Genomic DNA, 24,570 nt, shown 5'->3' on the forward strand with positions numbered 1-24,570 from the left:
TTCGGCATGGTTTGCAAGGCCATTCATCATGTGGTCTCGTTTATCTTTTCAATTTCATTTTTCTGTCTTATATATACTCTATCTACTATGGCAGTGGTGCTCTTACAATTCCATATTCGGTTCATGTATTCTCATGCACTTCTTCTCTTTTCTGAAGTGACCTAGATTCAATATGACCTCTATGAAGCCTTAATTAACCTTTTTCTGTTACCAGCAGGATTGCTGTGTATGGCTTCTTGGGTGGTGCATTACACCCCTCTAGGGTTGTCATCACTCACATACACTGGGACATGAAGGTTGTCCCCTGGATTGTGCAGTGTAAAACCTTCACAGCTATATGTGGTGGCCCTGGCCTGCTTTCCTTAATATCACACTACATTCTAATGGTTTATTTAAATGTCTACCATCCTTCATGTCTGTGAGCTTCGTGAAGGCTGGCACTGTATCTTAACAGGATAGCTGTATTACTTGCCTCTTCTAGATTTGTATTTTTGTCTGTCAACTGCTAAAAACAGTGAAGTATTTGTTGAACGAGTGGATGAATAAATAGCTATAATTTTTGAGTGCAGTTATTTCTTTTAAGTTTATTTACTATCACACCACTCTTAAGAAGTAGGTATTATTTCCTTTATTTTGCAGCTGGGGAAACTGAGGCTCAGAGAAGTTTGGTCAGTTGTCCAGGGTCATACAGCTAGTAAGTAACAGAACTGAGTCTGTTTCTGTTTCTCTCTCTCAAGTTAGAGTTTTTCCATTGTGATGAATGGTGGACATAAAGTTTCAGCATTGAGAACGATCACGTCTTGTTCAGTTGCCTTAACTACATAGTGGAAAGACTAATCATGCAATCTACCTCACCAAGTTCCCAGGATTAAGTGAGATTAGGTCCGTGACTGTGCTCTGAAGCACAGAGGTCATAACACTATGCAAATATAAGGTATTATTTTATAATGATGGCTTGGTATTAATAGCTTCCAACTTCATAATTAGCTTTGGATGCATGTTTTAAAGAGATGCATGTTTTAATATTTTTATGGATGCACAAATGGAATCTTGAAATACATTTGCAGATCAGTGCTGCGGCCCCAAAGGGAAGCAAGGCAGCCTAATTTTATGGCCCATATACAGGACCAAGACGAAGCAGGCTTGCAAGACGTCTTCCTTTGCTGTTAGTTCTCATTAGCTGAATTCAAATTCCAGTGGTGATAATACATAATTCTTCAGCTGCATATAGATTCTGCCTCTATAAAAGGAAAAAAAATCTATAAATGTAATCATCTCTCCCTTGTCAGCTAATGTAACACAGTAGTAACTATAAAACAGTTTTCTTTAGGCTCTTTTGTGCAATTTGTTCCTCCTGGCATGGATGGGGATATGAGCAGCATTTTGTTTCAATAGAGCCTTTCTGTAGCTTTTAACCAGTCACAAAGGGTGTCTTTCTGTACCTGGACACAATCCGGCCACAGAAATCAAATAGGCTTTTTAAGCCTTGAAAGAAAAGAAACTAGAAGGCCAGTGGCAAATATTTCATCATTTTGTGGGGCAAATATTATATATCTGGGAAAAAGATTTTTTTTAAGTATATAATTTAGGAGTGTCTAAAGGTGTTTTGTTAGGTCAATTGTATATCAGGAATTTAAAAGGAAGGGCCTATAGATCTTTAAATGCCTCCCCAGATAAGGTGAGCCTAATCTATTGTAAATTACACTTCCCACTCTCTGATCTCGGAGAAAGGCTTTCTGTCTCGCTTTCAGTATTTAAAATCTGAAATAATATAGACCTGACTACCCAGGGGTCTGCCTCTTGGCCTGGTGCTTTGTCACCACAATTGAGACGGGCAAGTTGGAAGCAGCGGCATGTCCCCCAGCGTAATTCATGAGAGCAAGAGGTAGTGTTGTCTGTGATTTTTCCAGAGGCTGGCTGTAACTACACTCCCCTTGAGTTTCTGCCAAGGGACATCACTAAATAAGGAGGTAAAATAAGGATAAAATTTAACTGCTTCTTTCCAGGGAAGCTTGTAGACAGTCTCACTTCCTTTTTTAAAGTTGGAGACAATTTTATTTGTTTAGGCAAATCCTATGGGAAATGAATAAATAAAGTACCAACTGACATGCTTCAGTAGGCTGAAAATAGATCCCAGTACACGATTTCTTTTTTATTTATCCGCCACATGTATTTATTTCAGGTTTCCTTCTCACAGACTCCCAGACTGGGAGAATCAGAGATAGTAATAGCTAGGAAGCACAGATTATTATTATTTTTTTGGTTTGTTTGTTTTGGGGGTTACCTCCCAAACTTTTTACTTTGAAAAAAATTTAAACCTACAGAATAGTTGAAAGACTAATATGAACGTTTTGTACATTTGCTTTCTCTCTCTCTCTCTCTTTCTTTTTGCTTATAGTATGAAAGTAAGTTTCATGCAGAATCCTGATAGCTCATCTAAATACTTCAGCATGTATCTTCAAAGAACAAAGACACCCTATCATGATCATACCCAAGGAACTTAACATTGATATAATAATATGTTGTAACATACAGTCCACATGCAAATTTCCCCCAGTTGTCCCAACAATGGCCTTTATAGCTATTCTTCTGTTGAATGCAAGATCCAAAGAAGGAGCACACATATGTTCAGTTAGCCCACCTTTTTGGTCTCTGTACATTCAGAACAGCCCCCCGCCCCATTCCGCCACCTAATTTGTCAATTGCAACATTAATATTTTTGAAGATTCCAGGGCACATGCCGTATAGAAAGACCCACCTCGGAACTGTCTGGTAAGTTTTCACCAAGTGTGTTGTCAGACTTCTGGGTTCAAAACCTACTACTTTCCTGTGTGGTTATATCATCAAGTTGATATGTGGTTAGGTTCATTTGTTTCCGTCTGTATTCAATTTTGGGTTTTGCTTTTGGTCTATCTTTTTAAATTTAAATTTAATTTTTGGATATGTAAAACATTTACATGGCTCAAAAGGCAACAATTAAAAATAAAATTAAACATTAAAAATATCTACCAAGAGAAGTCTTCTTCCTATTTCTGTCTTTCTCCTAATTCCCATCCACCTCTTATAAGTAACTATTTTCATTAGTTTCTGGTTTATCCTTACCATATTTCATTTTGCAAAAACAAGTAAATAAGTTACATATATATGCATATGTATATATCTTTATATGTATAGCTATGTGTTTATATATGTGTATAGAGATATATATGTCTGATTTTCTTTCTTATGATAAAGGTTATATAGATATATTATGATATTATTTTGCATTTACTTTTTTCATTTAATATATTATAAAAATCCCTCCATTGCAATTCATAGAAGTACTTCTCATTCTTTTCATAACTGCATAGTACTTCATTGTGTCAATGAGTCTTCTGTGATTACCCATTTTGTTTTTTTCCATTATCTTGCTATTACAAATAAAGCCTTGACAAGTAACCTTGTACCTATGTTGTATTGTACTTATGGAGGTGCCCTTGTAGGTGTGATGCTGGGCCAAACGGTGAATGCTTGTGTAGTTTTGTTATATACTGCAAATTCCTCTCCATAGGGTTGCATTATTCTGCACCTTCCCAAAGAATATATGAGCACGTCTGGCACAAATAGGAACACTTTACCTTATCTTACTGAATCCTCATGACAACTTTCTCAGGAAGATACTTTTATTACCCCCATTTTATATGTAGGATGGTAAGGCTCAGAGAGCTTGACAAACATCTCCAGGTTCACATGGCTAGATTTGGCACAGTAGGATTTGTACCCAAGCTCATGCAACTAACCACCTCACTGTGCCATGTGTCGCTGCATTAAGCTACATGAATCATAATTCTGTGTCTTGATAAAATTAATGGGAAATCTTTTGTTTCAGAAATGGTGTTCTTGAAAATATCAAGGAATACTGGGGAATCAAGAGAACTTACAATCTCAAGGAATGTTGGAGAAGTAAAAGAATAATCTTCATGTTTCTTAAGGAGGTCAGTGTTCAATCAAAGTTTCTAGGTACAAGCCAAAGATTCTGACCTCGTGAGTTTAGCTATGATAGCAAGAGTTTCTTAAAGATAAGAAGTTTCAGGAAGGCCCCTCTGTGGAGACAAGGCATGAGGATATAGGATGCTATGTCTAGTTCTGAGACAGAGGGTGCTAGTAAGGGGAAGACAGGGATTAGGGCCAAACATGATCAGCTCAGGATTTTAGACAGGTTCCAGTCCCAGCAGAGAGTTGAGGGAAGAGACCAGAAACCTGGAGAGAATCTAGGGACCAGACTTAGATGATCAGGATGGAGGAGAAAGCCTCCCAAGGTGGAGAGAATGAGGCTATCCAGGGACTCATCCTAAGGCAGACAGCAACAAGTAAATAAATGATGTCAGATACAGATCAGGCTCTGATCCAGGGCAATGGCATGGAGAGTAGTTAGGATGTTTAGAGAAGACCTCTCCAAGGATGTGTCCTTTGAGGTCAGACATGAATGATGAGAAATAGCAGGCCATCTAAAGATTTGGGGGAAACAACTTTCCTGACAGAGGGAACAGCAAATGTAAGGGTTTTGAGGGGGAAAATTAGCCTTGCAAGTCATGTAACATGAAGACTGGTATGACTATAAGATACTAAATAAGGCAGTGATCATTTATGAGGGTGGGTGCATGGACAGATCAGGTAGGGCCTTGTCAGTCAGGTAAAAGAGTCTGGATTTATTCTAAGTGCATCTAGGCAGGTTTAGGGGAGGCAAGTTCCAATGGACTTCTGGAATGAGTTGCATTTTAGTCATTAAGGAATGTATTTAAATTCAATTCTATGAGGTATGATGAGTTCCAAGGAGATAGAAATAGAAAGAAGTGCTATTGATTGCCATATATTTATTTATTTTTAAGTCAGAATTATTTTTTGTAAAGCAGCCTATAAAATGAGGCTGAACATGAAGTTTGGTCAGCAGCGTGGTTAAAGGACATTTACACAAACATAAATACATTGCTATTTACATTTACCACCTCCAGATGATTCATCAAGAGATGCATGGTCTTCACTTTCAAGTATGAATAACTATTTGTTTCAGGGATATATGCATAGTAAACATATTTCATTTCATGGAAAGAAGTAAGAATTTAAAAATACCTTGTAATGTGCCACATGGGAAGCTCGAAATATATGCCACTGATGAATTGAAATAGTACCACATCCCCATCCTGTTCATCAATCTTCATATTTTTGTGAAATCAGGTAACAGAAACTTTCTTCTGATTATATCTCTCATTTTGCACTTGGTATTTTTTATAGATTCCTGAAATCAAGGAAGTTTGTAACATGAAGTAAGAAATCAAGCTAAGTTAAAGATATAAATCCTTCAGAAATAAAGAGTGAAAAAAGTTAATGAAATGAATGACAGTAAATATATTTAAAAAGTCATGAGAGGTACATCAAAAATAAGGATAATTTAGTATCAAGTCAACTTATAAAAAAAAAAACCCAAACATAATATTTAACTTTAAAGCAAAATCATAATTAGTCAAGAAAAATTTAGCAGGAGCACTAAAAATATATAAATATGCTTTGAATCTCCCAATTTTCTTTCTTTCTTAGGCTGATCTATAAGATATATCAAAGGTCCAACTATTTTTATTTTTATTTTTTTAAAGATCCATTTATTTATTTTAGAGAGAGAGAGAGAGCACGAGTCAGGGGAGGAGCAGAGGGAGAGGGACAAGCAGACTCCGCACTGAGCACAGTGCAGATGCAGGGCTAAATCCCAGGATCATGACCTGAGCCACAATCAAGTTGGACGCTTAACTGACTGCGCCACCTAGGCGCCCCCAGGTATTTTTAAATATCTAGGTGTTTGATTTCATGTAGACCAAAATGCAGACATTTGAGTGAATTTTGTACTTTCAGCTGGCTATTTGAAATCATATGGAGGGATGCCTGAGTGGCTCAGTCGGTTAAGCATCTGCTTTGGTGCAGGTCATGATCTCAGGGTCCTGGGATTGAGTCCTGCATGGGCTCCTTGTTCCGCAGGAGCCTGCTTCTTCTTCTGCCTGCTACTCCCCCTGCTTGTGCTCTCTCTCTCTCTCTCTCTCTTTTTCTCTTTGACAAACAAATAAATAAAATCTTTTTTTTTTTTTTAATAAAGATTTTGTTTATTTGACAGAGAGAGACACAGCTAGAGAGGGAACACAAGCAGGGAGAGTGGGAGGGGGAGAAGCAGGCTTCCCACGGACCGGGGAGCCCGATGTGGGGCTCGATCCCAGGACCCCGGGATCATGACCTGAGCCAAAGGCAGATGCTTAACATCTGAGCCACCCAGGCGCCCCCAAATAAATAAAATCTTAAAAAAATAAAATAAAATCATATGGAAATAGCCTAAGCCACCTTTTTAAATCTATAAATTAGGCACAGATAATTTTCCTTGTAGGTAATATATAATGTAATGAAACCTGAAGAGTGATCATGCAATCAGCTAAAAATTATAACTGGTTGATTATGGAGGAAAACTACCATAGATTTATTTAATAAGCAATTTTCTAAAAAGTCTTTCTGTGGAAATGAATCTGGTAGATATGTGTGGTTGGTGGAAATACCCACTGAGACAAGAAAAATATTCAAGTTATTTTCAAATTATTTAAATGCAAGTAAAGGATACAACTTATTGTATATAGATGGCCTTCTCTACAGAAGTATAATAACCCTCACTGTGAGAATGAATTTTTCATGGCCCTCAAATCCTCCTGAGGATATCTGATGGCTCCTGATAGCGTGTAACTGGGGTGAGGATCACTTCAAGCTCTTCCAAGAAGCTTGCTCCATTTTTGGGGAAATTCCCTCTTGGTCTCTACGACATCTATGGAGACTCTGGCTCCCTGTCTTCTCTCTCCCTAGTATAGCACCTTCCAGAGTGTTTGCTGTGAGACTGGCTGAACCATGGGCCAGCTTCCCAAGCATCTCATTCCCATAATAGGTCTATTCCTATAGGCTGTTGCCAGTTCTTTTTTTAAAATAATGATCAGATCTACAAAATGGAAAAGTCAGTTCAAGACTATAAAATGTAGTCAGTCTAATTGGCTGAAGCCTAATGAAACCCAGGATCTGAGTTAGGAGTTTAGATCTGGGTGTCTGGTAGGCAATAGGGAGTCACCATACATTCCTGAGGAAGGCAGTGCTAAGATGAAAATGATGTTTGAGATACTGATGACCTCTGTGGACTGACCTGGAGATGGGAGAAATGGAAGAGAGGGAGAAGAAGTGATAACAATGATATGTATAGTTCTGTCTACTTATCTTTACTACCTTTGGTTTCAACAATTTTCTCAGCTAAGTTACAAGGCTGAGTACAAGGCTTTTACAGGTGATCTTGCAGAGAGGTAAGAAGCAAGGGGAAATGATTGGTGGCATCCAGGTATAAGAGACAATAGTCTAATAACTAGGAAACTTGGCATAGGTACTAGTTTGTGTGCTGGGTGTCATAAATAAAGCGGAGTGATCGGGGGACACTTGCCATGGGCATTCTTTGACAGAACATGATTGAGACAAATGATGAGCTCAGGGCCTCTTCCAGAACAAAGACATATACGTCTTGAGATTAGGAGAAGCTAATGGTGAATAATCACAATACTGTCACTAGCACCATTTCATAAGCACCTTTTATGTGTTAGGGAAAGTTATGAATATTATCTCACTTACTTTTCATATCCATGGAATGAGGGTAGATATTATTATCCCCATTTTGCAGATGAGGAAAGAGGAATCAGGAGGGGCATTGAATATGATTGGTAGATCATGATTCAAACCAAAGTCTTTCTGATTCTAAAGCCTAGGTAGTAAACTACTATTTGGGTTTGATTCATGATTTTTAGCTCTATCAAGTTCCTTAAAAATAGCTATTGGGTATTGCTTTAGTAAATTTTCAACTATCAACATGGGAGAGTGTGTCTAGAAGAACATGGAGAGAATCAAAATTTGTCTTGAAAATGGACAAGCTCATTCAAAAAACAGTAGCTATTGCATGTGGGGACTTTGTGGCAACCCTGTGAATGTTCCATAAAATTGTTCAAAAAAAAAAAACAACAACAACAACAAAAAAGAGAAACAAAAAATGAAGCACTGCTTTCTTTTTCCTATGTATGTTTTTTCTTCTGTGTTATTTTGTCTTTTACTTGTTTGTTTTGGCATGTTGTAAGTCTTCCTCAAAAGTTTGATGATATTTGGTTGATTTTTCATACTTCAGTGTGAGGCACTGAAAATCTGATGAAACCTGTGTTTTGTTGGTAGAGCTTATTGACTGGGGTCTTCTGGCAATTTATTGACTTTTTGGAGGGAGTCTCTAGATATCAGTAGCTGTAGGTATTTTCTCTGGGTACTAAAAGAGAAAAAAATTAAGTTTACAGAAACATTTTAAGAATAGTGCAAATATACCTCCCCCCGCCCCCCCGCACCATTTGAGAGTAAGTGACTGCCATATTTTTGTGTGTATTTCCTATATACCCTGTAACCAAATTGTATCCATCAAAATCAGGACATTAACATTGCTACCATTTGATCTCTAGACCCATTATGTCCATTATAGGAAGAGTCCAAGAAGAATTATGTTTTGCCTTTTGTTGTCATATCTTTTAGTCCCCTTCAGTCTAGAAAAGTTCATCAGTTCTTGCTCAACTTCTTTGTTTTTTTAATATTTTTGAATGTCAGTTATTTTGTGGAATGTCTTTCAGTTTTATGTTTTATAAATATTTCTTCATGATTTTTTTCCAGTTATCATCTTCAGCAGGAATATCACAGTGGTGGCTTTTTATTGCATCTTCGCCTTGTGGTTGTGCACAATTTTGATTTGTTCTATTACTAATGATATTGAGTTTGATCACTTGAGTAAGGCAGTGTCTGCCAAGGTTCTCCACGGTAATGTTACTCTTTTTCTCTTTGTAATTAAGTGTTTTGTGTGGGAGGTACTTCAAAATTTGCAGATATCCTGTTTTTCATCAAATTTAATTAATTAGTTAATGTTGGTATGAACTCACAGATTTATATTTTGTTCAATGGTTATAATTTGTTACTATATTATTTCTTTTGATGCTTAAATTGTCTCAGATTTGACCAGTAGGAGCCCCTTCAAGATGACCTCTGTTTCCTTTTTTGAACCTCAACTGTTCTCATCCTACTTATCATCTAATTCCCCATGTGCTGTTGCTGTGGCTTCCCTCCTTCCTCATGCAAAACTACCTGCCTGGGCTGGCCCCAGCTACTGATTTGAAGTGAAATTTTCAGGAAGGGAATAGAAGAGGAAGATCTAAGACCCATATTCTAGGTGAAACTTTCAGAGGAATGAAGAAACTTCTGGAATTTGGAATGGGAAGGCAGAACCACACTGTTGAGCTCCGCTATCATTTCAACTCTAAGAATACATACACACAGACTTACGTACACATATACATAGTATACAGTCTCTAAATCAAGTCAATTATACTACCAGGTCCTCAGCCAAAAAGGAACAATTTGTTTCCATATTCATTGAATGAAAACATGGCTATAACGGATTTATCTAAAGGTGTCTTAGTTTGAATTCCCCAGAAGCTGACTCTGACACGAGCATTCAAATCTAAATAATGTATTTGGGGGTGGGGGGTTTCATCCCAGGAAATACTGGGAGAGTGGAGATGTAAATCAGGAAAGGGAATGAAGACAATAAAAGGTATGTTCTGTGCCAGTTATCTGAGGATATCCAGCTCAGCCCCTCAAGGGAACTCCGGGAGACAGTGAGAACACATCTAATTTATCCTGACTGATGGCCAAAGAAGCAGTGGTATTTACCTTTCAACTCCTTGTTTGTCATTGGTTGAGGATTCTGAGAGACATTAACTCTCCAGACTTCTGGTTGACCCCCACCACAGGCTGAGGGTGCTCCCACTGCCAGATGAAAATCCTTACGCAGAGAGTTGCAGGTGTTTGCACGTGTTAAGTGACACACAGAAGGATATCAATAGGGCAGTGACAGTTTGCTGAAGATGTTGTTTCTTTTCAAGGCTCTGCACCTGAGAGAGTACATACTACTTTAGTGAGATTTTCAAGATCATGTTAGATTATGTTATAATTTGTGTTATACTCTGATGAGACTCCAGTGAACCAGAAAGAACTAATAATATATACATATAATATGCATAATAATAGCTTATAACATCTCATATTTTGAGAGCTAACTATAGTATTGTCATGTTTTTACAGATAGTTAATGATCAAAGCAACTCCTTAAAGCCAGTACTGTTAAGTATTTACATTTAATGTATAAGGAAACTAAGACTTTGAGGGGATTAGCAACTCGCTCAAGGTGACACTAATGGTAAGGGGTACTGTTGGGTTGTAAATCGAGGCTCACACTCATAGTCATTTTCTTGGTGTTCTAAAGCAAAGCCCATCAGAGTTTCCTCAAAAGCAATAGAAAGTAAACCTCTAAGGAGGAAACCTCTGAAATGCTCTCACAATCAATCATCTAGTGGAGAAACATCGATCTAGTGATGAAGAGAGCTAGGATTTAGACAGGAGGCCTCTAAATGCAAGTAATCAGCCTTAGGTCCTAATTGGAGCCCTGGTGTAAAATTTTACCCTGAAGAAACCTATTGAGTTCAAAGCATCAGTCCCTTCTGTGGAACTTACGCCCAGCTTCTGGGAACTGCTAATGAGAGAATCCCAACAGATGCAACAGGGATCGCGAGGCTGGGGAAACACTGTTTGTGGCTCCAGCACTCAATTGAAAGTTGCTAAGTGCAAGCCATGCATTTGGGATCATTCACTCATTTTTTGGTTAAAAAAAAAAAAGTTGCCACGCATGTGCCTTTTGATCCTGATTCTGACAGGGTAGAAATTCTTAAGCAAGTAAGACTCTTATTTGCAACGTAGAGAAATAATTCTTGTCTCCAAAAAATCTAAAAAAGAATGGAAAATGAGTATTGATTGTAGAGTTAATCTAAGTTTCATTCTGAATGGAAGTGATTGAAATCCATGTTAAGATGCTATAGAATAACATATCGCATTTTAAATGTCTCTAGGAAATTAGCAAACCGTCCTTGGAACATAGGTGCAGTACGATGTGAATATATTTTTGGTTGAAACTAGGTCACTTCCTATTTTAACTAGGAAACTTTTGTTTCAGCTTTAGTGTATTTTTAAATACTGTATTGAAAAATACAGTTGTTCCGTCATTACTTATATCTGAGCTGATGATTGCTTTAAGTATGTGCCTAGGAAAATGAGTATAGCTATGAATCTGATAAATGTGGATCTGAATTGAAGAGGTTAAAGGAGTTTATTAATCCAGCTTAAGCAGAAGCATTTACCAAGGGGAAGTAGATAAAAATTACTGGGGAATCAAGAGGAAAAAGAAAACTGTGGGAAGGATGATGCTAACCTGACATCAAAAAACTATTTGTAACATCCATACCACTGTCCACCAGACTTTTCACACCGTAAAGCTATCAAACAATTATCTAATTTTCTAGGTCCTCAACTGGACTAGTGCGTAAATCATTTAACTTTGATCACAGCGAGGACCCAAATGGAGCAGGAAGATGTTTTTTGGTTGTATTCAATCCCATGGAAAAAAAAAAATGTGTACAAAGAAAAAAAAATCAAACATGTCTGCACCTTTTTTCCTTGAGGAAGACGGATACATTTTGGAAGTGCTGTTTTTGGCTTTACTGAGACATATACCCCAGTGATCTAAGTGAGTAAATGCTAAAAATTTCCCACTTCCCTCTACAGATTTTGAGCAATTGTCTTAGCTTCTTTCTTAGCCCTGTAGAAGGAAACTTTCAAATAGTAACCACTAAAATCCCAATAAAGTAAAGAGATAATAAAAAAAAAAAAAGAAAATGTTTCCATCTGTAATCTCTTCAGATTTCAGGGTGAATAAATTGGCAGATACCTGGTAGAGCCCTGGGGCCAAAAACTGAGCTTATTTTGTTTCTGTTTTCATTTCTCCTTTTTTTGCCTTGTCAGTTGAATAACATCTCTGCTGATTTTCTGGAGACTCAAGTCTTCCCAATGGCCATTTGTCACTCTCTCAGCTTCCATGGCTGCTGGCTATGGGTACTAAAAAAGCACCAAGGTGAAGGAAAAAAAAAAAAAAAATCAGGGAATAATGTTTATCTGAACATTCTCTTCCAGAATTTTGACTAAATTTGGAAACCCAAGCCAAGTGGGAAAGTAAAGATTTTCTTTCCATGGATCCTGTAATTGCCCCCAAAAGGCAGCCCTTGGGAGCGTTGCAGATTTTAAGCATTCAAGGTGTGTTGGTAGACTGGTAGTCATAAGGCAGATGGCAGGGAATCTGCTGGAAGGCTGAATTTTCACTGGTGCCAAATAGGGCTGACTGCACAGTAGTTAAGTGGGGTAGCTGTCAAGGAAAGAGACGCTTTGCTTTCCCTCCCCTACAGGGACAGTTGAACCACACACTTCCCTCCTTCTCTGGTTCCCAGTTGCCCTGGGCATTTTTCTCTGTTACAGCATTTCACTCCTGAAATGAATGGCACTTAGCAGGGAAGGTGTCTTTGGTAAGTATTTTACAACAGTGCAGGAGTTAACAGTTTCTTTTTTCATTAAAAGTGAGTTTTTGGTGGCTTTGTGACTGGCAGCCTGGAAACTTCTTACTTCCCTTTGATGCAGTGATCTCATAAAGAGTCTCCTTTTCCCAGACATCTGCCAAAGGGAAGGTTATGCTCCTTTCCTCCCTTCCTTCTGCCTTTGTTCCCTGCTTCCCTTCCCTCCCAAGAGTCATAAGAGAGAGTTTTGTAAAATTCCTGTGAATATGCACCAGCGGTAGGTGCCAGATAATACCACAAACAACACACAGACACCAAATGATTTGTTTACTAAGGGGTATGTGTATGTGTGTGTGTTTGTGTGTGTCTGTGTATGGGGGAGAGTTTCCAAAAAAGCGTTGGGGGACATGGGAGTTACAGCTCATTACAGAAGATAGCATAAAGAAGAGAAGAAGAGAAAAGTAGTATTTAGCCATCTTTACAACATCAGTGGACATACCAATGGTAACTTTTTAAAATGTAGATCTGCTGCTGTTAATATTCCACTTACAGCTAATTAAATATTGACAAGGTAATGCTATTGCAAGGCGGATAATGTAGTGTTCCAAAGTCAGAATGCGTCCTCCTTAAAGACGGGCATTATATCACACTTATTACTGCTGCCCAGAGCTTACCACAGGGCTTGGCACAAAGAAAGCTCTAGATAAAGATTTGTTAACTTGAGTTGAAAAAAAAAGTTAGATCACTACATCATGAACTCCACAAAAGTATTTATGAGAATTAGGATAGTGATTATGTGTAAGTGGAAGCTGATTTATCTGTTATTCTTTTGACCTACACTTCATTAGCACAATCAGTCTTCTGCAGGATGATGCACCTGAGACATTACAAGGGCTTAAAGTATCATCTGAAATGTCCAAGAAAAATTTGATTATATTCTGTATAATTTTAGTACTTTTAGTCTTTGGGGTATTTTACTAGACTTTAATTCTTTGAAAATTAGCAATCCTTTAATGATATATAGGATAAATTGCTCTAATCTGAGGCTATAATTAACCAGAACTCCGAATGTGTAGCGATTAAAAAAATGTTTTTAGGTGGACAGAGCTGGGTTGGAATGTGGATTTGGCTGTCGCCACCTTTGTGATCTTGGGCAGGCCCTTTAGCCTCTCTACACTTTGGATTCCTCGTCTCCGAAAATGGGGAGAAAAACACCTTCTCCCTCCAGGGCTGTTGGAAGATTAAAGGAGATAATGTATGTGCTTGGCATGGTGACAGGTACTTGGCAATCCCTCCTAAGTACTTGGAATAGGAACCAGTAGCCACCCCGTGTTCCCCACTTACTGTATGGACCATGTACTGGGAAAGAGGAAACCCTGGGTGTATGCCATTGGGCACCCTATATTCCTGCTCTAGGACTTGTAGCTTTATACTAAAAAGGGAAGTGTTAGGTACTGAAAAAGCTTTCCTGGTGTTTGGCAGCATGTTATTAGTATCACAAGTGGAATTAGTCTAGATGTATATTTTCCAAATATAATTTGTTATTTTCTAAGGTGGATCTAGACACATACCTGTATTTTTTCCTCCAGTCCCACAGGCAATTTTAGATCAGTACACGGAAAATGCCATCTGTTCTTTGTAGTCAGAAATGAAAAGAAACTGAGTTTTCAGCATCACTATGAGATTTGCATTTGAATAATAGGTGTCAGATACATTGGTACCCATTTCTTTTAAGTGTGAAGTTAAATGCTGGTGACTTCACTAAGTGTTGGGAAGCAAGATGTTAATATTGTAATTATCTTTTTCCTTAATGAGATGATATTGAGAAGCAGGTTTAGAAAAATTTACTGAATAAGATGCTGAATAGGAAAGAAAGATGAGTTGGCTGGCTTTCCTTTTTTCTCTTGGTGGAGCCCAGGTTAGAGAGATGGAGAAGAATCTATGTGTTGTTGCTTAGAAACTTGGGCTACCTTTCGCGGATCCCCCAGACCCCTTTCTGTGAGCTGGATAAGGACTGAAAGTCTGAGGACACTCTACCTTCTGACAACAGTGGCATTTTGTGGGGACAAAACCCTCAGAAAGCCACTGCAGACATTCTGGAGACTTCCATATTCTCCCCCATCCCTCTACCCACCTCCACCTGCATTTTCAGGAGTCCCTGAGACCACCCTCACTTCTGACACCAAATGCAAGTTCTAAGTTCCCCAAATCATCCTCAAGTTCAATAATTCACTAGATGGACTCATAGAACTCAGAAAAGCTGTTATACTTAGGGTTTGTTTCAGTGAAAGGATGCAAATAAAATTAACGGAGGAAAGACTAGGCATGGCACTTCCGGTTTTCTCCAAGTGGAGTTGTGGGAGGACTGCGTCTGTTTCTCTCAACAACAATGTGTGGCAATACACATGAAGTATTGCCAACCAGAGAAGCTTACTCGATTCTGGGTGGCCAGAATTTTATTGGGGCTTGGTCACAAAGACATGGTTGACCATTCGTGCAGCTAACCTTAGTCTCCAGCCCTAGCTGATACCATGTGGAACAAGGTTTTCCACCATAAATCACTTTGTTAGTTAGCACAGCCTATCTAGTGTGGCTCAAATCCCGCTGATGAACAAAGACATTCTTATCAGAGACGACATTCCAAGGGTTCAAAGATTACTTCCCGAGAGGCGACGGCAAACGCTAAACCTCGATCTGGGCAAAGATAATCCTCTAGTGCACACGACCCTGTCCTCTTCCAAACAGAAACATAATTTAAGATCCTGATATAGAATTCAAGTGAGGGGGCTACACAGAGCAAGTCAAGAAGTATCACATCCAGGCTAGGTTCAACTTATTTCCCGTCCTTGATCTCCTCAACGAATTTGCAAGTGTCAGTGACACTTTCTATGTAGGTAGGATCCTGCCAAAATTGAGGAAAAGGACAAATTTTTGTAATTCCACTGCCCGTTTTCCTCAGACATTACCTTACCACACCATAAAACACAGTCTGAGAATCCATGTAATTTGATTTAAGAGATTATCTATAAGTATTATTTTCCTGATCCTTGAGCACTGGAAAGCAGCATCCTCGTATTTGAGACAATGTGCGTATCCCTGCGAGTGTCTACTAAAGGAGAGCATTCTTCTAAGTATGCAGGCTTACTCATCCCCAACACTGCAGAAGGCTCTCTTGGGAATGACCAAGAAAAGAGAATGGCTTCCTTCCTTTAGGTCATCCTATTTATTCATCCATATGAAGAAGGTGTGGGAGAGTGAGCCTTAATCAAACTTTGCATTTTCTTACTGCATTTCAACCAAACCTAGTATTAGGATGTTTTGAGCTATTATCAAAAGCTCATGTCCCTCCATATCTCACCTCCCATTTGGGTCCAATTTTATACTCAAGAATCATAAATCCAAATGCCCATGGAATTAGGTGAGCATATCAACATGTGAAGTGTAACAAGAATGTGACAATAGATATTACTGGAGAAAGGAGAGTATGGCAAAGTGGAGATTAGCAGACTGTGTGAAAATTCACATACAAATTTTAAAATATTTTACAGGCAAATCAGACACATCTTTTGGTGGACAATGGTCCATGAAGCATTGGTTTGGGACTCTCGTAACAAGGATAGAAGAGCAAATACCCAAATATTAGTAGGATAAAAGATAGAGCTTATCCTTTGCCTCAACATTTCAAATATTTTCAGATTACACAATCTGGCTTAATGTTGACTATAAAGATTCAGTTTTCCAATTTTCCTAAGAAATGTAAAAGAAAAGAGAGTTAAACAAAGAAATGTACTCAATATTGAATGGGAACATCAAACAAAAGGAATTACCTTTGCTATCCCATTCATCTTTTATTCTTTATGGTATGGATTTGACCCAGAAAGGGAGAGTCAATGAAGAGTTTTGATTTAAAAGCACCTAAGCTGCTCTGTGATGGGGATAATAGAAATATACATTATAAGGTAACAGGAAGTAAGTAATAATATCTAATCTTTAAATTAAATTCTAGACAGTGAAACAAGAGTGGTAGGGAGACTTATGCAGTAATATTTTTGACATTTCTAGTCTAATTTAAGGTCACACAAAGTATACAATCTGTAAAATATATTTATGAAGAGTAAATCTAGAATTATGGAGATTGAAGTAAAGTCCAGCTTTTTGCATTTCCAGCACATAGTAGGCATCCAATAAATCTTTACTGAATGAATTAAAAAAAAAAAAAAAAACTTGTTTACGTCCCCTCTGAGAGCCCTACTGGGTTTTCTAATCATGCATAGCCCATGTCAAATGAAAGATAAACTGTGCACAGTGAACAATGGCCATTGTCTTTTCACCTTACCCAAAATAAGAAGTAGAAAGGCCAGTGTTTGAGGGGAAATTATTCTCTTGATAAAACTCCAAGTACTTGAACTTTTATAAGGCAGGCCTTCCCAGTGAGATTTTAGATCCAACGAGTTTCAGTAAAGAATCCGCATAAGCACTCACAAGTTTGGGTGCTTATCCAAACTGAAATTAATCTCTGAACCTTTTGAGGTTTTCTGAGTTCTAAAGAAAGCTGAGAAAGCCAGAGAGGGCAGAGAAAACACAGAGAAAAACCAAGGAGAATGATCATAGGAAACGCTGCAGAGGCCAGAAAGATCACAGGGATGTGGGGGTCGGCGGGGAGGGCATGGAAGGGGTTACCGAAATGGAGGAGGAGGAAAACGGGGGAGCAGAGGTAGCTTGGAGGGAGCCAAGGAGTCCAGAGCAATCACAGCAGAGATGCTGAGGGCAGAGGGAGCACTAAGAAAACAGAGCTGAGTGGAGAGATTACAGAGGTGCAATCAGTACAGAGGAGGAGGGCAAGAAACGTGCCCTCAAGAAGAGCTCGACTCCAAACTCTGACTGCTTAAAGGGAAGAATGGCAAGACCTTTCATTTGGATGTGATCCTTTGAAATCTGGAAAAACTTTTCCTCTCCCTCCCTTTCCTCTCTTTTCTTCTCCCCCCATCTCCTATAAAAAAGAGGTAAGAGAAGAAAGAAAGGAGGTGATTTGATTTTTTTTTCCCCTAGTTGTTTTGCAGTTTGATTACCAATATGTCATGCAAGACTTAAGATGAAATGCAATGTGAGGCTTAAAAGATGAAACTGACTTGAAACAGAATATAAGCTATCTTTCTTCCTTTGGAAAATTCCCCATCCTTCTTCCTTCCGAAAATTCAAGGCAAACAAACTACTATATTTGGGAAGAAGCAAAAAAGCATATTTTTTAATAAACAAAATGCTAGTAATACTACAGCAAACTAAGTGTTTTGAGTATTAAACAATAATATTGTTTACTGGACAGACCCCCTTCATTCCATGATAAGAGAATAGTTTGAGTGAATCACATCAGTGAAATGCACTCTGTTGTGGACTATTTAGGCATGCCCCTGTGCCCCGCATCACAGCTTTAGCTGATCTCCTTGGAGTGTATAGTGTATATCTTTTCCCAATTCGATCCCCTCTTTTACAGTGGAGAAATAGACATCCAGAGAAAATGGCATGCGGTCTTAAGGCCACTACTGAATAGTAAGACTTTAAACTCTATCTGTACTAAACACAATTCTGACAAGATGTGTAACTTTTTACACCTCGGTTTCTGAATCATGGTTCATTTGTAGGCCGTGTTGAGGTAGGCTGTCAGAGGTAATTGAAATTAAAAGCAGAAAAGCAGCTATTTTAGTCTGACCCATAAAATAACCCCCCTGGCCTAGCTTCTGGGTACTCTTGGTGGGATGTCTGTTCCATTGTAACATGTTGATAAAAGCCAGCTCTCTTTCTTTTCCCCAGATAGGTCTCATATGGACACCCTAACCCAGTCCATCCGGGTTTGTTTTGTTCTGTTCTGTGATTGTAAATGTGTGATGTTTATTGAGACTCGGGGTGGGTGGAAGGGGTCAAGTAAGAGAGTACATGAATAAACCATACCTACCACCAGTATAAAAATATGCAACTAAGATTATAACAGGGAAAGGCAGTTATCTTCATATTCAAAATACCATATGGAATTTTTATCATTATAAAACCTTCCTATTCTCTACCTTGTTTTACTGCTGAATAAGAAACCAAAATGGCACAGTCCTTACTCTTCCTGATTTCTTAGACTTGCTGGGTAAGCACATGCCACTGTTAAACCCCATCACTAATTTTCATTTCAGACCTTGGTCCTGAGTTAACACAATGGAAACTTTTTTTTTTTTTTTTAAATCTTATTATTTGAGGGACAGAGAGAGGGAGAGAGCAAGTGGGGGGGAGGGAGAAGGATAAGCAGACTCTGTGCTGAGCAAGGACCTCACTGTGGGGCTCAATCCCAGGACCCTGAGTTCATGACCTGAGCCGAAATCAAGAGTTGGACACTTAACTGACTGAGCCACCCAAGCACCCCCAACACAATGGAAACTTTTAAAATGGCTTCTAACTTCCAGCAGCAACTGGATTACAATGGCTCCTCAAACTACAGCATTATTGTACTCATCAAAACAAAGCTTTTTCCATCCGTTCCAAGATTCTTCCAGTGACTTTATTATGCTATTTATTCTTTTCTCAATAATAATTTAATAATTTCTTTAGTATTAATCACATGCTAGTCATCTACTGGAGTGAAAGGATTCAAAAAGTTGGAAGGTGGTGACCATTTTCAAGTATCTCCCCAGGAAATAAGTTGGAGCGATATGAAACCTTGTTCTCATTTATATTGACTTACATACATCTGTTTCTTCTTCAAATTGGAAGCTCTTTAAGTTTAGAGAGTTTGGTTTCTCCTCCTTATCTAACTCCTTATCTAGCCCATGGTATGGCATACAGAACACAACCATTATGATTTGTTGGCTAACAGGCTTCTGCCTAGCCTCTCCAGGATAAACCATCATTTCTGTTCAACTTGGTATGGGCAAGCCAGCTTGAATTTTTTCAGTCACTGTTCCATTGTTTTCCCTCCTTCTTATATTTTCCAGAACAGATCCTGGTGACTATTGTCTTTGATTTTCCCATGCCTAGTTCTTGGTCCTTTTTTCTGAGAAAATAACACCTATATTACTTCGTGGACTTGCTGGGAGGACCAAAAGCAATGCTGTATACATTTGAAAGGTAGCTATAGAAAACTTTACAAGCAGGTGTTATTTTTATAGAGCTGTTTCCTTTGGTGTGAAAGTAGAGAATATAAGCAATGTACTTGTGAAACTGGGTACAAATATATTATTCATAAATTTGGGATATAGAAATGTTAGCAATTCTATACATTTAATAACAATTAGAAACAAATTCTTATCAGGCCAACTATCAGTAATGGTAATCATGAAAAACAACAGGTAATAGAAAAGCAATTTTGTTTTACTACAGATGCAAGCACCACTTAAGTGTGCATGATGCATGATCATATGCACCCTCTGTTATCTTTGCAGGCTCAGTAAATATTGTCAGGTAAGAGTGTAGACTCTGGAGCAAGAATGCCTAAGTCAGAATCTGGCTCTTTCACTTAGCAGGTGAGAGATCTGTCTGCCCCCTTGTTCCCTATCTGTGAGAGTGAGGGGACGGAAATGAGAGTACCTAAATTTTCAGGTAGTTGAATTGATTAAATGAGATATCTATACAGTAATAATTTTAGAAAAGGGTCTGACATATAGCAAGCACTATGTAGTTGTTAGCTGGAATTGTTCTATTATTTCAGAACATCTCAATGAACATTCAGAAGTGTAGCCAACCATTTTAGGTTTTGTTCTTTAAGACATTTAACATTAGGCCAAGTGAAGGTGGTGCTACACGCTCACTTCCAGCCCTGGTTGAGCTTTCCTGGTGAAGGCAGGTGTCAGGTTCTGGATTCTGCTGACTGAGGATGAGGATGGTAAGGAGCAGAACACAGTAGACTGATTCAATAAGTGAATGTTGTACAAGATGAAATCAAACTAGATAACCTGCCACTGCCAAATGGCCAAGAGCACAGGCATTGGAGTTACCCCTGAGTCCTGATCCCAGCTCTACCCTTTGACCAGCTGCATGGATGACACGTTCCAAACTGGGCGGCTGGGTTGTTGTGGGCACAGCACTGAACATGAAGCATGGCTGCTAAGGCATCTGCATGAATGTTAGTTTCCGTTCAGTGTGGCCAACTACACATGGTTCTGTTTTGTTTCAACTCTCTGGCTTTGCTTTAATGACTTGAGAGAAACAGCAGATTTCCATTCCTTTTTGCAAACATTTTAGCACTTAAAGATTGTCATCCGCACAGTTGTTACATGGATAACAAAGCGAGCCTGAGCCCTGCTTGAGCAGGGTCTGTTCCTGGGGAAATAGCTTGACTGTTTCTGCTTTGCCTCATCTGCCATGTATATGTCAGTTGTTAATTGGAGATGGAAACATTTCCAAGTTTTCTTCTTCCCTAGGTATTGATCTCTTGGGTGAACATAAAGTCTTAACCCCTTAAGCTTTATCACCATGCTTCCTCTACCTTATCAATTCAAATGGATTTAGCATGTATTATCGGTATTTAGATCTTGAATTTCTTTCTACTTCTTTCTCCTTTAAAGCAATCTGTCTAGCTGCAAACCTCTTGTTAGAAGAGATTATATGATTGTTTTTTGGTTTTATAATCTGTTTGAAGAAGAAGTGGCTGCACACTTAAGGATTTAAAATGTCTCAACAGGAAACAGCTTCTCTGTTGAAAACCTGATTTCTCACAGAGCTGCTTTTTCTTTCTTTATAACAAAATTTTCAGATTTGATCACACTGCTACCAGGACATTTCGTTTTATTTAAATGCGACAACACAAACATCACTAATCTGGTTTCCCCAAATTCATTTGCGCACTCCCTGTCAACAATGGTTTTATCAGCCATCAAAATCTAATTGAAATGGCAGTGCTGCATGTAGTCATCCAATAATTATAAAATAAACAGACTGAAAATTCAGATGCATTTGAACAAAAGCCATCAAAGTAACATAAACAGGAGAAAAGGTAATTAAAGAGCTTTCTCTCTTCAGCTTTCAACATTACAGGTTTATTTAAATGCAGCTCTAGCAGGAGACCTGAGATGGATTGATTGGCCAAATTTGTTGGCTGACGCTATTCCGAAATGTGTCCCATTAAAAATGCGGTGAAGAAATTTAAAAAGCACGATAATCACAGCACCTCAAAAAGCATGCTTTACTTCCTCCTCTGAGAACTTCTATGGTCATGCGCACAGGTGACAGATAATAATGGATGACAAAAGGCACTGCCCTTTATCATTTAAACACCGCATCTTCAGAGGTTGGGGCAGATAGAGCAGTCTGGTCCCTGACTACAAAAGCGTGATGTCAAAGGGTTGCCCAGCATAGGCTGCAAACCGCCACTTGAATTTTTCACCTGCTGGAGAAAAGGAAGCTGCCTATCAGAGGCTGTAATGCTTGCATGCAAGCAGTTTAGCAATAAGAGATTCAAACTTTTGAAAGAGAGGTAACAAAGCCCTAAGAATAAGCCCCGGTCGGTCATGAATGTATATATAGTCCTAGGGCTGGTTGGCATAGCAACTGTTTCTGAGAACCCCGGTGCTGCCTAAGTAAACAGCTGAAGCACAGAGCGTGCCTCAGCTAAGCTGGGTCCATCTGTGGTATCAGCATGTGAGGATCAGAACAGGAACATTTTCTCCAGTGAATCGATGATATTTTGGTATCACCTCCTAATAACTCCATTGTTCTTAGCACTTTGTGGCAAGCCCCTGGTTCTCTCTCTTTTTCCGCATGGCCATTTTGTCGAGCAATCTCAACGTAGGTGAATCTGACTGAGTTGGTTTGGGGATAACTAAAAGGGATCTAAGCTTAGTACCTTGCCTCTGTTATTTGTCGAGAACTTCCAAGGAAAACAATCGATGATTCAACAGCAACTCATTATGATGATCCAACAGAAATGATAGCTGCCCAAGTTCTTACTTCAAAATTCAGCACACTGGGTCATTGCAGAGGTTTTGGAATCAGACAAGCCTAGCTATAGTTTGTGGTTCCGCTATGAAAAGTGGTATGACATTGAGCATATTGGGCATGTTATCTCCTTTCGGCAACTGTTTTCTCAAATGTAACATGAAGATAGTAACAAATACCTCATGGGCACTGGAGGATTAAAGAAGTTACTGTATTTAAAATGCTACATGAAGTACTCAAGAAATGGTAGTGCTCACACCCCCTGCTGGGTTCTTACCCAATGGCATTTTAGAAGGACGTGTTCAGTGCCTGCCCTTTTTCATGTGATTCAGCAGTAACTCCTGACTCCTTTAAGCCAAATGTTGTGGTCTAATTCCCCTCACCAGTGGCTGATTTGTGGTGGGTGTGTGGTTCTAGTTCTTGCCACTGATATAGGAGGGGAGTTCTTGGAAGACAGGTTAGTGGTAAGATATTAGATCCACTTGGACTAGAGTAGTAAGAGGTCCCCACAGGATTTAAGGTTACAGAATAGATGAGAAAACACATTATAAGAGCTTTTATGTGCTTGTAAGTGGATGCCCTTAGATATCTAGGATTTGTAAGTAACAATTGGAAATTTCTGTTTGGGCTGGGCTTCATTATTTGTGATATTCTTCTGGAACTGAACTATGCAAGCCATTGTTTTATAAGCATTTTAAAAGTACACACTATAATGCTTGGAAAAAATATGTAGTTGAATAATTCACCTGTGTCTTATCCCTGTGGAGAAAGGGAAAAAAAAAAAAAAAGCAGCTATAGCTCTTGGAAACTTGAGTTCTTTCCGGAAAGTTCTTTTTAGACATGTGAGAGAATGTAAGGGTTATAACTAGTGGGTCTTTCCTTCCTTGAGGATCTTCTCTACCACCCATTTCTGATGCAGGAAGAGACTTTAATGGGAAAGAATCAGTAGTAAGGCCAATTGAAGTCTCTTATTGATATCAAAACATCTGTGCTTCCTGAGAAAAAAGAACTGAGAATCATAATTCTGAGTGTCTGGAAAAGAATTCTCAATGTTTTATATTCACACTCCCATTCTTTGATCCTCCTTATAAATCTTTGCCCCCAAAATAGTCCTTCTCAGTCCAAAATGATTTATTTTTATCTTGCCTTTACCCCGATAATTTGAAAGTGTTGTTTCCAAAAATTTGTATTGTTTTCATGAATCACATCTTTTTTCTGATTATTGTAAGTTAAGATTTTTCTTACTTTGTACAACTCAGTACTCTACAAAGAAGGATGAGATAACAAAGGATGAAAGCTGAAGTCTGTTTGTGACCCATGAGTTCTTTTCCTTGGTAGTTTCACTGAATAATCTGCCACTAATATGATGCATGATACTGTCTTGGCAGTTTATTATTTTGAGGCAATAGAACATAACAGATTGGAAGGAACTATCTTGATCTATTATATCAAGAATCCACAATTTATAGCTCTGTCTATTTACTGGTAAAAAGACACTCCCTGAGAGTAGAAGGCATGTGCATCTATGTAGTGATAAGAATGTGGTCCTTTAAAAATTTTTTGATATCCTTACATTTGTACAGTGCCTGTGATTAGGGACAAAATTCCTTGTATTTTATGTAAACACACGAAATACATGTATTTGTTAAATATATATTATTACGTTGACTCTCCACAATAACCCTGTGAAGTAAGTTCTGTAAATTGTCAATGCAGAGATGAAGAGCCTGAGATACAGAGGAAGTTAGATGATTTGCCTAAAGTCACATAGCAAATGAGTGGCAGAGGGATTCCACCCTGGGGTCTTTTGATTCTTAATGATATTGTTTAATTTATTTTTTCTTCACAGCTGCTTCTATGGGTATATGCAGTTTAGCCTAGGGCTAACACTATTTATTCATAACCACTTGTAATATAATTTTTTGGAGATGCTGTCTTTGCCCAGTTTAAAGTCCATGGCTAAAGGCTGGTCAGTTTCCCTTTTCAAAGAAGAACAACTAGTTAAGTCCACATCTCAACCCTTATGGAACCCCCACACTCTGGGGCTACTGTGCATCCACCCCAATCACGGGCCAGACACCAGACACCTAGGGCAGCCCCTGTGCCCTGGAACACAAGGAGTCATTCAAATTATCCAATCCACAGGAAG

The 24,570-nt window shown here is 38.6% G+C and overlaps 1 long non-coding RNA gene across 1 annotated transcript; it reads right to left on the reverse strand.

The window, feature by feature from the left end:
• Positions 1-613: 613 nt before the first annotated feature.
• On the reverse strand, positions 614-9,991 carry LOC144381475 (uncharacterized). Its single transcript, XR_013446722.1, has 3 exons — positions 9,790-9,991; positions 5,110-5,275; positions 614-1,240 (listed from the first exon to the last, which is right to left on the reverse strand). It is a non-coding gene; the product is annotated as an uncharacterized LOC144381475 (long non-coding RNA).
• Positions 9,992-24,570: the final 14,579 nt, after the last annotated feature.

The sequence above is a fragment of the Halichoerus grypus genome, chromosome 4 (genome assembly GCF_964656455.1).
Source record: "Halichoerus grypus chromosome 4, mHalGry1.hap1.1, whole genome shotgun sequence".
Lineage (NCBI taxonomy): Eukaryota > Metazoa > Chordata > Mammalia > Carnivora > Phocidae > Halichoerus > Halichoerus grypus.